General features: G+C 39.1%; 1 protein-coding gene and 1 pseudogene across 7 annotated transcripts in view; one reads left to right on the top strand and one right to left on the bottom strand.

Annotated features, from left to right (window-relative positions):
• The window catches only part of RAD51B (RAD51 paralog B), a 614,669-nt gene that overhangs the window by 128,930 nt on the left and 471,595 nt on the right, over positions 1 to 14,144 (top strand). The gene's annotated exons all lie outside the window — the stretch shown is intronic.
• LOC109448380 (large ribosomal subunit protein eL6) lies at positions 9,694 to 10,552 on the bottom strand (annotated as a pseudogene).

Genomic DNA, 14,144 nt, shown 5'->3' with positions numbered 1-14,144 from the left:
GCACTATGGCATAGTGGTAGGCTACCATCAGCGTGACTTGGACACATGCACTGATACCACGACAGTCGATCTGCTAATCGAGGTGGCTATTAAATGACTAAGGGGTGGGCAGCATATACAGTGTGGATACACTGAACCAGGGATGGTTTATGTCCCGGGCGGAATGGAGCAGGACATCTGAGATTTCATCACGCTACTCAGAATGGCACACAATTGAAAACTTGTGAATATTTATTTCTGGAGTTTCCATTTAATATTTTTTGACTATGATTGACTGGGGGGTTACTAAAACCCCAGAAAGCGAGACTACAGATAAGGGGGGCTACTGTACTTGTACCTCCATTTCTTCCATTATTCTTCTTCCAATACCTTCCAATACCCTTGTCTCTTTATTTATTTATTTTTTAATAATCACATCTTTGAAACCCTTTTCTCCCATGCCATTTTTCTACCCTCTTTTCACCTCTCTTCTGAAATTCAGATGTTTTCCTCTCTGGCCATAATTTCTTCTTCTTTCCAGTTTACATACCAAATTGTCAGCCTTATGGGGACTTGCATTTATATGGGACAAGTTCCTCACTATCCTTTCTCTTTAGTTTAGAGTCCATGGACCTAACTCTAGCTTCTCTCCTTACTTGCTAAGCTCTTGCATTCCATGATCAGTCATATCTGCCTGGTAAATTGCCAACTGGGTGAGTTTGAGCTTTCTCTGCAAGTCCTCCTGAGCTGCTGAGTTCAGCTGGAGAAAAATACAGAGTGAGGCAGATTAACATCACTGTAAATATGTGGGCCCCCTCCTCATCTGCCCTTTCGGGGTTACCCGGCAATCTTATTTCATTCCCTAAATAACTGTCTCCTCCATTCTGCGTGACTGTGCTCCAGCTGGGGTTTCTTCCAGTCTCGGCTATGTCCACTGCCTCACACACATCTTCCGCCAGCACCTCAGGTAACGCAGTTCTCCGTCAACACTCTCAGGCTCATTACCCTGCTTAATTTCCTCTCTTACATTGTCACAATGTGAAATTATCTGATTTGTTTACTTATATATTTTATGTGTTCTTCTACAAAAGTTAAAGATCATGTGAATAGGAAACTTATTTCTTTTTTTACTACTGTAATCCCAAGTGCCTAGACTAGTACCCAGTACCTAGTGGGCACTCAAAAAATTTTGTTCAGTGAATGAATCATTTCAATTATATTCTACTCATCTCAACCATCTTACTCATTAATTCTGTCTTGATACTCAGCAAATGACTAGTTTCGGGTCAATAGGAAAGACACAAATCCTCAGATAGAAAAATCCTTCCTCACGTGCCATCAAAATATAAATCTTCTCATGTGGTTATTTTTCCTCTGTCCCTTCTGTGATGAAGACAGGTTTTCCTTCATTTCTTAAAGCGTGGGTCCCATCCTCCTCCACCTTAGAGGGATCTTGATTTTCCTCTAATACTGTCTCTCTCCTCAGTCCTGCATGTCGTCTAGTGACCATGAGGACTAGCCTCTGAAATTAGACGTCCTTGGATGCAAATTTGAGGTCTGTTGCTATGAAATCTTGCACAAGTTACATAATATCTCTCAGCCTCTGTTTCCTTGTGTGTTAGTTGGGGATCATACCAACGTCATAGGGTTGTTGTAAAGATGAAAAGAGATAATATCTTCAAAGTGCTAAGCTCTGTGGCTAGTACAAAGAGCGCACTCGGGAAGAAAGTTCCTTGTATTATTATTACCTCCCTTCCTACTGGCTCCTAAGCTTATTAAGGTTGTCTTGAAATATTGTCCTACTTCAATTACATAGGAAGCACTCACTGTCTCTCTTCCCCATCACACCTATTCTCCACTTTTTACTTCTAACTCATGTTGGGATCCACTTCAGTCTGGCTTCCCAAACATTTCACATTTTATTCCCAATCCTGACCTCATTCTTTGCCCACCCCTCCCTGTCCAAGCTTGTTCTTCCTCCGGGGTGACTTCATCTCCCAGTGGCTCAAGTCAGGACCCTGGAAGATAGCTTTGTCTCCTTCTTTTCTGCTTCCCTCCCTGCATTTCATGACCAAGCAGAATTCTGATAATTCTGCCTCCTAAGTGTTTCTTAAATTTTCCCACATCTCTTTTACTTTGGAGGCCACCGTTCCACCAAGGAGCTATCATTTCTCACAGAATTGTGACAGTAGCCTTCGACCGTTCACTCCTATACCACACTATTCCATACCCCATGATGTAGATAGGGTGATCTTTCAAAAAATGCAAAGCTGATAGTGTTATTCCCCTTTCTAAACATTCCAGTGAGTTCTTCCTGTCTCTAGGACAGAGCCCGTCTTGATCAGGCCCTACTTACATCTTCAGCTTTACCTTGTACCACTCTTCCCCTTGCTCATGCCCTAGCCTTACTGAGGTTCATTAATTTGCATTTTGTTCAGCTGACTCTTAACTCTGAGCAATTGCACACACTGTTCCTCTGCCTCTTTCGTCATCTCTCTTTGTCTAATTCCTGCTTAGCCTTCTGGTCTCAACCTAAGCTTCACTTCCTCAGATAGGCCTTCCTACAGGGTTGGTGTCCCGTGGTCTCTTCCACATCACCCTGTCATTATAGTGCTTCTGATGCGTTATATATTTCCTGTCTCCTCTCAAGATCCCTGAAGGCAGGAGCCATGTCCTTTTTGTTTGTGGGTGTATTCCATAGTACAGTGCTTGGCCTATGCTAGACAGGAAAATTTTGTTAAATGTTCATAAATAATTCAGTGAGGAGAAAAACCATCCTACATCCCAACATTTGTTAGGGTTTAGAGCTACATATGGTATTCCTGTATTGAGCTTTAAATGTTTCTTTTAATATAAATAAATGTGGACAATAATAAGACTGCTTCAACACATGCGCTTATTTTTCTATCCTCACACGTTCCCTTATTTTAAAATCTTTTAAAGTTTGTTTTTATTTTGTACTACAAACACCATTTTTTCCCCCAGGTGGATGCTTCTGAGTGTAAAATGCTACTTCACATCAGCACTTCTCCTTTCATTCGGTCTTCCAGTTACATTTGGAAGGCATTTCCATGGATAATTTTGTGAAGTTTGTCAACTCGAAGTTGAGTTTGGATTATGCAGCCTTCAGTTTGGTGCATCCTAAAAGATAATGCACCCCACTGGGCTATCTTCTTCTCTAGTACGCTAAGTAGAAAGCACGAGGAAGGCAGAAGGCTGTGGCTTATGTGGCTTAGCCTTCCGGCACCTTCATAGCCAGTCCCACAGGCTGCTGCACACATGGAGACTGCTCAGACGGAACCTGTTGATGGGTTAATGATCCCTTCCTTCCCAGTCACCGCTGGGCTGAAGTAGGCAATGCAGCTGAATCATCCCTGGCAGGGAAAAATGAATGCTCTGGAAAGACCTAAGTGGGCATACCCTGCTCACTAAGAAGCATTTTCTTCAAGTTTACTTAGGAAAGCTTTCTTATGGAAGGTAGTTGGTACCTAATGTGTTGGATTGTGTTATTCCTAAGTAAGAAAGATGTCTTTTTTTTTTTTTTTTAATATGAGATAAAACCGAATTACTATTATACATTAGTTTTCCTTGCTTTACTAATATGACCACAGACTATTTGATAATGTAGTTTGGTGGAGCTTTTCTTCATTTTGTAGTGCACCTTGGATCAAAAAGATAATTAGAAAGATTTTACAGGGAAATATTCCTAATCTTGCAGTTACTGGGCCTTTCATACCGCTGGAAGATAGGATTTGTCAGAACTCTTTTTTCTGACCCAGCACAGATTAGATTTTTGTTTTTAAATTAGTTAGGATTATTTGCCTTCATGTTAAGTCTATATCAAGAATGTTAGGAAGATAGTTTATTTATAAAAGCCAATTTGATACAAAATTATAATCAACTAGAGTTAAATAATGGTTGTCCTTTGTGCAGTTTCAGGCAGACCCAGATACCACTCTTAGCAAAAAGGTAAATCTCTTGTTTCAAAGTGCCCCAGAGGAAGGCTATGCTGGACCCTTATGAAAAAGCCCTTTAGAATAAGCCATTCCATTCTTCCTCACCCTGCCAAATTCTTCTCCAGCAGTTGTCTATACCTAGAGAATCTGCAGGGCTCCTCTGAAGAGCTAGGGATTCCTAGTGTTGCATATTAGGCAAATTTACCACCATGCACCTTGGATTTCAAGCAAAAGTAATAAGAGGATATGACTGAAAGGAATTAACTTTGGGTCTCCCAAGTTAAATATATTTTAAATTCATGTTGGGGATAGGTCTGCTTCCTGGTTGCAATGTGATCTCTGATTCTTTTGGACTCTGATAATTTAATTTACTCAGTTCTTTTCCTGTATATAAGTTAAACTGTGAGAATTTATATTCATGAATTTTTATCATTTTATCTCTTATTTCCAGAGTCTGGCTCTCCCCCCCCCCCCTTTTCTTTATCTTTTAAAAAATAATGTAAGGTGTTTGTCTATTAGGGAGGTTGGCACAATGTCAGTTTTAAAGTATTCAAAAATGAGCTGTTTTTGTTTTATGTACATGCTCCAATGCTCTGAAAACATCAGCTAACACAAGAAAAATTAATTTAGGTCTTTAAAAAGTGAAAAGTTATTTTCTCACAAGTTAACAGATTCTGAGTTATATTCTTGGGTGGGATACGAAAATAAGAAAGTATAATATTAATCTCCCCATTTTGAGTATTTGTATACAAGGAAAACTTACCTCCTTACTGTTTTACAACTCCACTCCAACACTCCAGGAGGTGTATTACTGCTGCCATTTATAAAGTTGACTCTATTTATATGGGAAAATATATATCCAGAGTTAGACAGGGAACAGCAATCAGAACAGCTTCCCCATCTCACCCCTTCCTTTCGCTTGATTGTGGTAGGAAGGGTTTGGGTAGCAGAAGCTGCCACTGCTATTCTGGACCCTGAGAGGGCCATGCCTTCCTCTGTTCATACAGAAAAGACTGCACCCTGGTCAGAGGCCCCAGGGCGTGGTGGAAGAAACAGACATTTGAAGCAAGATGGACTTGGGCTGAAATCCTTATTCTGCAATTTACTTGGTATTTAGTCTTAAGCAAACTGCCTTTTCTGATGCTTAGAGAGATTAATGAGTTTGAAATCGAGAGTGAGAAAAAGTGTGACATTTTCTGTTTATTTAACTAAAGTTGTGCCTCTGTTTCAGAGCATAAAAGGGTAGGCACAATCTTTAAAGGTCTCTTACTATTATTGACCTTCATATCAATTTATTAATGACATACACTAAGATTTATAAGAAAACATAATACCACACCCAGGTAGGTATCCTTGTAACACAAACAAAGAAAATATCAGAATTAGTTAAAGCTAGAAGAAGTTAAAAGTAACTTACCACTCTTTCTTAGAAGATGATAATGATTAAAGATTGGTTATATGGTAGATTTTAAACCCTAAGAGTTAAGATTATGGTCAATGGAACAAACAGATTATGTCAAGATGTGGAATAAGATTGTTTATGTACTCAGTTATTCTCTCATTTTTTATTCTGTGCAATTTGATTTCTAAATGCTGCTCTGTTGTCGTATAGTATGTTACAGTATCTGGCGTTTGAAATGTGTGGGTACTGTGAATCAAACTTCCAGGGATAAAAAAGAAACTGTTGCTATCATTATATGTACAATAGTTAAAAAATGTAAATTGTATGCATTACAGACATAAGAGACTTTAGAGAGAAGATTCAATTGAAACCATTGTACCCAGCGTCTTAATGCCTTAAGTGCAAATACTGGCATAGATCCAGAAATTAAGGTCAGTTAACTACAATTGTTTCATCTTGCAAAATCCTTTTTCCACCAAGAAATCTTGGCAGCCATATTGATGACTTCTCATGAGAGAGGCAGATGGGACTATAATGAGGCCTGAAATCTACTTTTTAAACAAAGTTTCTAATTCCCTATTTTTTTTTTATTTTTTTTTTGTCAAGAGGAGCCAGGCCTAGAAATCAAGCATCCTGGTTTTTCCTCTGGTTTTCCATTCATGAGTCTAGTTACCCTTTGCTGTCTTTTACCTGCTCAGATGTTATAATTTGTAGTGATGGCATAAGTGGATGTAAAAGAAGTGAAAATTGGATATGATGTCGATGGCAGTTTATGGGCTTAGTTTCAAAGCCCATTTTTACCTGGAAAATAAATAAGAAGGGTTAACAGGCATGTTTCCAGTGACCAGTGGTTTATCTGTTCCTTCTGTTCCACCTTCAGTTAACACCGGAACCTCTAAAACTTCTGCCTGTGTCAGAATTCATTTTTTTTTCCCCTGAAGAGATCAAAGCTTTTATGGGCATTATTTATTGTAGCCTCACAATATTCTAGGGAGCTAAGTAGAGGTTCTGTGGCTCCATCTTTATTTTTAAAGCCAAGTGAAAAACAAATAAATCTCTTCCCTAAGGTTACAAAATGAGGCCTTGGTAGAGGCAGAAATAGACCCCTTAGTCAGAAACATCACCTAATTCTGGCCCTTACGTCTAAGATGCAGTAGATTGTTTGGCTTTTCTCTAAACAGGCCTTTGACACTTAGAGTGTGTGGAAAGTATGTGCTTCCGTCAAAGAGTTTTGCTTGTTTAGTAATTCTTTGCCTGTTAAAGTAATGACTAGAGCACTGAAGAAAATAGAAAAAACATCCAAGCCTTATTTCAGCCTCTGCATTTAGTACATGTGAGCTTTGGATAGAGAGTGCTTTTATTTCCTGGGATTACTTTTCTGTCTTTATACTTAGAATTTTTCTTCATGGAACTGCTGATATTGATAAATTTGGGGGAAATTATTATTTCGTTAAAACTTTATGTGTAAAAATTACGTTTGAAATCATGTATATTCCAATTGAAAGAGGATTTGGGGAGATAACTGCAAAATTCTACATTTCAAAATATAGGTTTAGTGCCTTTTATCCCTTTTACCTAAAAGTCATTGCAAAATTGGATTCTATTTTAAAATTGCCTCAATTCAGCAATTTATGTTACTATATATTAAAGTTTTTAATAAACTAAATTGTTTCCTTTATAATAAATATTCTGTGAAAATAATTTTCAACTATATTTTCATTTGACTGTGACTCAGTGGTTAATTTATCATTTTAATTGTTTTACTGCTTTTCTTTCTTTCTTTTTTTTTTTTTTTTGCTGAATCCATAATGATACTTCTTTGCAATTTTGAATACAAGACAGGAATTGTTTTTCTTCCTTCCTTTTCTTTAAGGGCTGCTTCTCAAATTAACCTGCACGCCTAAACCTGTGTGATAATTCAGGAGCAACAGCAGAATCTTTTCCATACAATCATTGTGTAAAGCCAGGCTGGCTCCACCGTCCTCCTGCTCTCTTAAACATTGCAATTTTTGTAAACTCTTCCATGTGCCTCTAGCATCTCCGATTTGTGAACGAATCTCACTATATTTATCCCTATTGTGTATGTCTGCGTGTTTGTTTTGCAGTGTAATAATAACACTTGACGGTTATAAATTTTTCCATATGCTCCAGCTTGTAGAGATAAACAGTATGCGTGCTGTACATTTTCCTCAGCTTTGAAGACTTACTTTGGAAATAAACAATCCCACAGGACATTGTGGTCGGTTTTGGAGAGGCATGCACACAAGCATATTCTCCAGGAAAGAGGAGGTAGTTGAAATTTCACCCTGTTAATATTAACTGGTTAATTGAACTTTTTCAAGGGATTGAGAACAACTTAACTGCCTGCAGTTTTGCAAAGATTTACCAGGGCAATGCAGACTTGTTTTTGAAAGTCTTTAAAAGTGCGACTTAATACCATAAATGACCATTTTGTGGAATAAATTCTTTCATTCTCTCAGTGGTTTACTTTGGCTAAGAGGGATTTGTGAAATAGCTTTGGATTTCTTTGTAATTTCTCCTTTTACATTTTACATTATACAAATTAAAAAGTTGATATTGACATGTGATTATGGCATCTCAAGCCTTTATATTGTGGTAGTTGTCTGTAGAATCTGTATGATTCATTTATAAGCAGCTATTTCTTTTAGTTTCGGTTCCCTTAGGAAATCAAGTCTTTTTGACCAGTTTTATCTGTAAAAATTGATGCAAATATCTTTATTTTCAGCTTGATGTCCTTTTTTACCAAATATCTATGGCCTGCATTTCTCTCCCCTAAGATGCAAAGCTGCTTTTGTTAGTTGATTTCCTAAAGGCTGTGGTGCATAGACGGTTCATAAGTTTTCTATTGGTAACTACAAACTAGTCTGCATAAAAATTACATATTACAGTATCTGAGGTTTTTTGTTGTTGTTGTCTCTTTAACACACAAAATTTATTACACGTCTCCAAAGATTTCTAAAGAAAACTCCAAAGTGATATGTAAATCGAGTGGTAGTAGCAACAATATGTGGGATGTGGTGTACGGCTAGTGTGTGCTAGAGCCAGCCCACACCAACTCCTGAGAAACAGCTATTAATTTTTCAGAAATTTTGTGAGCTGGTTATCATTAAAAATTCAACTGTATTTAAACTTACAATTAAATAAATAAAAATAAATACTCAAAACTCATCACTTCATAGTTACCTTTTTACTACATGTTTCTATTATCTATGCTCTTGACGTTATTTGTGTTTATTGTATCTGTAGTAGAAATGCTGTATCATGGTGTATGTGCTGCACATCTCTTCCAGCTCTGTGCTCACTGACGTCACGTTGGTAACTTGAAGTCAGCCCTAGTACAAGTATTAACACCATGGAAATTGGCAAACGAAGCAAATCAGGACTGGACTTACTGTTTTGTTAATTGTCTAGACTTAAGAAAGTGATGGAGAAAATGTTAATGCACATTAAACTTAAAAGTGTGTCATGTCTATAGCCATTATATTATGAATAGTGCACACACACGCGCGCAAGCTTGAGAACATATTCTTCCAGTATTTGAAACTATTACCGATTCATCAAGAAGTGGTTCACATCGTGGACAAATGAATGAGTGAAGTTCTGACATATATCTGTGTTCACTTTCTTTTAACTTGAACAAAACTATCAACTAACTTTACAGCAGAATTGTAAGAATGATATATTGCTCCAAGTATCCTAGACATCAGATGCTAAATACATCAGGAAGTTTTTTATAGTTCTCTTTTGAAAACCATGCTCCTCACAAGCATGCTGTCCCTTTTCCAGCTCATACATGACTTCAAACTTCCTCTGTTCGCTCTAACGGTTGTTGTGAAAGAGTATAACAAATTCGTTTGTAAAGCATTCAGTCATCCATATCCATCCCTTTGACCACAGATTACCTTAGGATGGTGTTACAAAATGTTGGTGGGAAAAGAGAAACATCATAATACGGGATTTATGAAATCATAGCTTTTTTTCCCTTGGAGGCATAATTCTATTAGCTGACTGTTGGGAGGCAGTTTAGATTGGTTAATTTATATATTAAAGGGGGAAATGGCTTTATTCCATGGAATGTGTTTTCCTTAGCCTTCGGATAGTTTGGTGATCTATGAAAGCATAGTTATGCAATATGCGTAAGTAAGTGTGGTAAGAATATCATTTGGTTAAAGTGTGGATTCTAAGCCTTGAGTGACCAGAGGTTTTGAAATACATTCATAACTCTATCACACAACTTCCTTTCTCTCTCTCTCTCTCTCTCTCTCTCTCTCTCTCTCTCTCTCTCTCTCTCTCTTTCTCCAGATCAGGCATTTAATTAGGTTCTTCGTAATAAATTTAGAACACTAGTTTGTGAGGATAAACCCCATTTGTGAGAGCAAACACAGAGCAGAGGTAGCCCTGGAGCTGAGGAACAGCCTTGACTTTTGGCAGAATTTGCGAGTCCATGGCTTTCAGATCAGTTTTGCGCTGCTCTGTCATCTCGTATTTCTCTTTCTCTGTGTCGAAGATCTCACCCTCCTGGTGTCTGGGCTTACGCAGCTTCTTCTTCTTGAAGTAAGCATTGGTGAGATGTTTGGGGATTTTCACACCACTGACATCAATTTTGGTGGAGGTGGCGATGACAAATTTCTAATGTGTTCTACGCAGAGGAACTCGATGGAGGGACAGAGGTCCAGTCACAAGTAGCCACTGCTTAGCTGCTTCAGGAAAACCACCCTCTTGCCTCTGTGGTGCCCCTTGAGGATGACCAGAATGGTCCCAGGAGTGATGCTGGCCCAAAGTTTTCTCACCTGCTGACTGAAGGGTTTCTTGCTGCAGCTCAGAAGCTTTCGAGGAACATCTTCAGCAGGATTGTATCTAGGCATTTTGCGAAGTTTAATTGCTCGGGTGCCGCCATTCTTGTCGCCACCAACTGGCTTTGTGATAGTAGCAAGAACCTCCTCCTTCTTTTTCTTTTCAATCCTGGATTTAGCTGCTGAATACTTCCTTTTGTACATGACCTTTTGGGAATACATAGCTGATGGGGACTATCTGCTGATTCCTCTGACCAGGACAGGGTCTCGGCTGCATTGGGGCTTCCCCCTCTTAGGCGTTTTGGCCTTGAGGTTACCCTTCTGTACCTGCCACCAGCATCAGCCTGCTTGGCTTCATGTTTCCTCTTCGTGTCCGGCTTCTCAGCTTTTTCACCCGCCATCTTGCAAGATGGGAAAGAGCACACAACTGTTTCTTAAGGGATAATCTGGTCAAGACCCTGCCTTCAAGAAACTTAGTAACACTGCGTTAATTGATGTTTCCCAAACTTTAGTCAGTTGAGTATCACTCTCGTCATTTTTGTCATATCCATGTACCTCTTGTACGTTTATTTACTTAGTGTTAGGTTGGTGCAAAAGTAATTGCAGTTTAAACGGTTAAAAATAATTGCAAAAACCTAATAATTTTGAAAATTTACATTTTCTTTTAACCTTAGCTTTATCTTAAGTGGTAATACCCACGAAATCTTTAAGGTAATGTTTGTTTTCTTTTTCTAATACCTATTAAAATATTGCTTAACAATTACAAATTTAAAGTTTGTCTTTGTACGACCAATGGAATGTGTACTAGACTTCAGGAAATATTGTGCTAGTGATAATAATAACTAGGCATTAGGCTAAATAGTTTTATGTCTCCTGTCAAATCTGAGGTAAACATTAGTATCTCCATTTAATAAATGAGGAAAGTGAGAAATTGGAGCAGTTCTGTAACTTGTCATGCGGGAGACCCTGCTCTCTGCTCCATTTGTCGTGGGGGGCGGCCTGCGGGGTCTCAGCTCCCTCTCCCCACATAAGAACGCAGGATGTGGCTAGGCCAAAAAGGAACACCCACGGAGCCATAGGTAGGGGAGTCATATCACTATAGTCTCACTGGACGCTGGGCGAGACATATGCAGTAGTAGCCACACGATCCGCAGTCTGCCATTCACTTCTCTGCCTGCCAACCGACCAACTCACTCCCTCAGTCAACTCCCAACTTTCTCCCCAACCAGCGCAGCCCAGGCAGTTATAATCAGTGGCTAATTGGCTAACTGGTAACAGCTGATGGTCAATTAGCCACAGCTGACGGCCATATACTACCGAGTCAGCACCTTTCCACCTGAGGCCAAGAGCCTGGAAACTGCTCTCTGGGACTCTGTCCCCACACTTGTCCAGGGTCATGAGACAAGCCAGAATTTCCCTGACCAAGATCCACGCTAAGCCGTACTAACAGTATGGTGTATGGGCCTACAGTATTAGCATCACCTGGGCGTTTGTTGGACCTGCAAAAGCTCTGGCCTTCCTCCAGACCTAATTAATCAGAATATGCATTTTAACAAGATTCCCAGGTGATTCTCATGCACATTAAAGTCTGAGAAACCTTGATGTAGACTCCAGAGCTTTCTGCCTTCTATAAGAGCCGGTGGTTGACTTCTCCTTCTGCAGTGTTATTTGCTACAGGCCTTTCTGCTCAAGTACGTAAGAAACTTGGTATTGATGGGAAGATAGGAGATGATGCTTTCAATCATTTTGATTATTTTTCTCTCCTAAAGTCATTTTTTGTTTGCTTTCCATCTTTCCTTAATTGGTGTAAGAAGACTAGGTAGGCTGAGAGGTCAACATTTTCACTCTTTCTCTCCTGCTTCCTTTCCCAGCATCCACAGCTCATATTCTTGTCCTTTGGAATGGCCTTTGGTGGTCCTTTTCCTGCCTACCCCAAACCTACCTAGGCCCTGAGAACTGTCTAGAGAGCTACAACTAATTTTCAATTGTTCATGGATGATTTTAATGGTACGTATACCGTCCTGACTCTTGGCTTCTTTTCTTCTCCCTCCGGCTCTCTGCCACTTAGCTGTTTTACTGCTTGCTTTCCTTTTACTAAGGTGTGCCCACCTTGGCATTCATGAGGCCTCTGCTTCCATTCTACCATGCATCTTCTGTTGCTGTGGCCCTCACAGTTGTGAGTGTAATACAAGCAGCAGCCTCAGGAGACGCCATAAAGACAATTTTCTGGAAATGGTCAAAGTATTGGGAATTTGATGGTTGGATCTGGGAATATCAGGAATGGCTGTGACTGACGAGTGTAGCTGGCTATGAATTTTGAGGTCTTCCAGTGTATATCATTAACATTTCATCAGTGTATTGTCTTCGTGGTTTCTTCCTGGTGTTTCCCTGTGAATCCTATGCCTGGAGAAGTCTGCAGGGTTTCTAGACACCACACCCAGTTTGTACATTTACAGGTCCTCTTGGTATTTACATAGTTGTTTATTCACTCTCCAAAATGACTAGTTATTTGAGATGAGTAGAAGTTGGACATATTCATGAGACCAGAGCTTGCCTTCTTGCTCGTTGGTGGCCAGATACAGGTCCTAATAGTATTTCATTTTCTTAACTGTGAGTGGTGTTCAAGGGAAGTTGACTCATTTGAATTATTAAAATGTACTGAAAGAAAACTGTATTATTCATTACATTTTGTAAATCGAAAAACAAAGAGAAACAGTTGTTTCTTACCATAGTAATTTCAGACTGAAAGATTTTGTTTATCAGCCAACTGCAGACACACCTATCCCAACCCAGATTTTTTTAATGGTCTTTAGCTTTACAATCATTTAGAAAGAGGGTTTTTTTTTCTCTCCTTTCTGCCACATATTTTTGTACACACCCTTCTTCCCTCCCTTTTGCCATACTTTTGTTTCTTTGAGAAAAGGAGAGTCCCTCTTAAGAGTGTAGAATAAACATTTCTTTGTGAAGTGTGACTTATTTATGCTTCAGGGGTTGTCAGTGTATACACAATAGAGAAGGTGATGGAGGCTCCTAGACATGCCAGGTCAGCACTTTGTGCGTGTTAAGGCCAAAGAGCACATTGAGCAGGCTGAAAAAATTTTAACAAGTCAGAACATTTTACAATTTCCATATTTATCAAACATGTCAGGGGATGGGATCACAAAGCCTTCCAGGGATTAACTGCCTCTAGGACTTGAACTGTTTTATGAAGGTGGAGGAAGCCAAGTTCTCAACACCCCATGATTTGCTCTAATAACCACAAGAGTTAGAATGTAGGTGATCCTTGCTGAATGAAAGGTAATCCTCAGGCTAAACTGCTCCTTGAATGGAAAAAAAAAAAAGAATCTTCTCTCAACAGATGAATTGTGTGTGAATCTCTCTGACAGAACCTTGGAGTTTGAGGTTTATTTATCTAGAGCTTCAGCGTTATTAATTCTTTGGTTGATAGTTCTTGACTTTTGACACTTGAAGGCTCAGAATATGGAGCTGAAGTAGAAGATGTTCAGAAATATGCAGACACTGAACGGGCTGGGGGCATTGCCGTTCCGGGGCTTGGCAAAGCGGCCTTAGAGTTCCTTATTATTTGTTTTCAAATGTTTGGGGTTTGGCAGATACTAAGATGGGTTTTGCCAAGCACTTTCCTTTGAATTTGAGTACAGGAATATCTTGGGTGGAATTTAATTGCTTTATTGATGATTCATTTGCATTCTACTGATCAGAATGCTGCTTTGGAAAAGATACTTGGTGACTGAGAAATATTAGGAGCTTTATAGTTTTTTCGTAAGAACTTTTTCTTAGATGGGAATACAAATGGAATTCAAGCCCCAAATATTTTCAGTAAGATTTGGAACTTGGAATCTTTAAGTAGTAGTTTCCAAATTTGTCTGTATCACTTTTTCCACAAAAGCAAACCAGACTCTACTTCTCTGGCTTGATCTGCAAATCTTTAGAAAAGTTGCAGAGCTGACCTGCAACCTTGGGCCAACACTTAAA

Source organism: Rhinolophus sinicus, linkage group LG03 (genome assembly GCF_036562045.2).
Source record: "Rhinolophus sinicus isolate RSC01 linkage group LG03, ASM3656204v1, whole genome shotgun sequence".
Classification (NCBI taxonomy): domain Eukaryota; kingdom Metazoa; phylum Chordata; class Mammalia; order Chiroptera; family Rhinolophidae; genus Rhinolophus; species Rhinolophus sinicus.
This window is presented reverse-complemented; position numbering and strand designations above follow the sequence as displayed.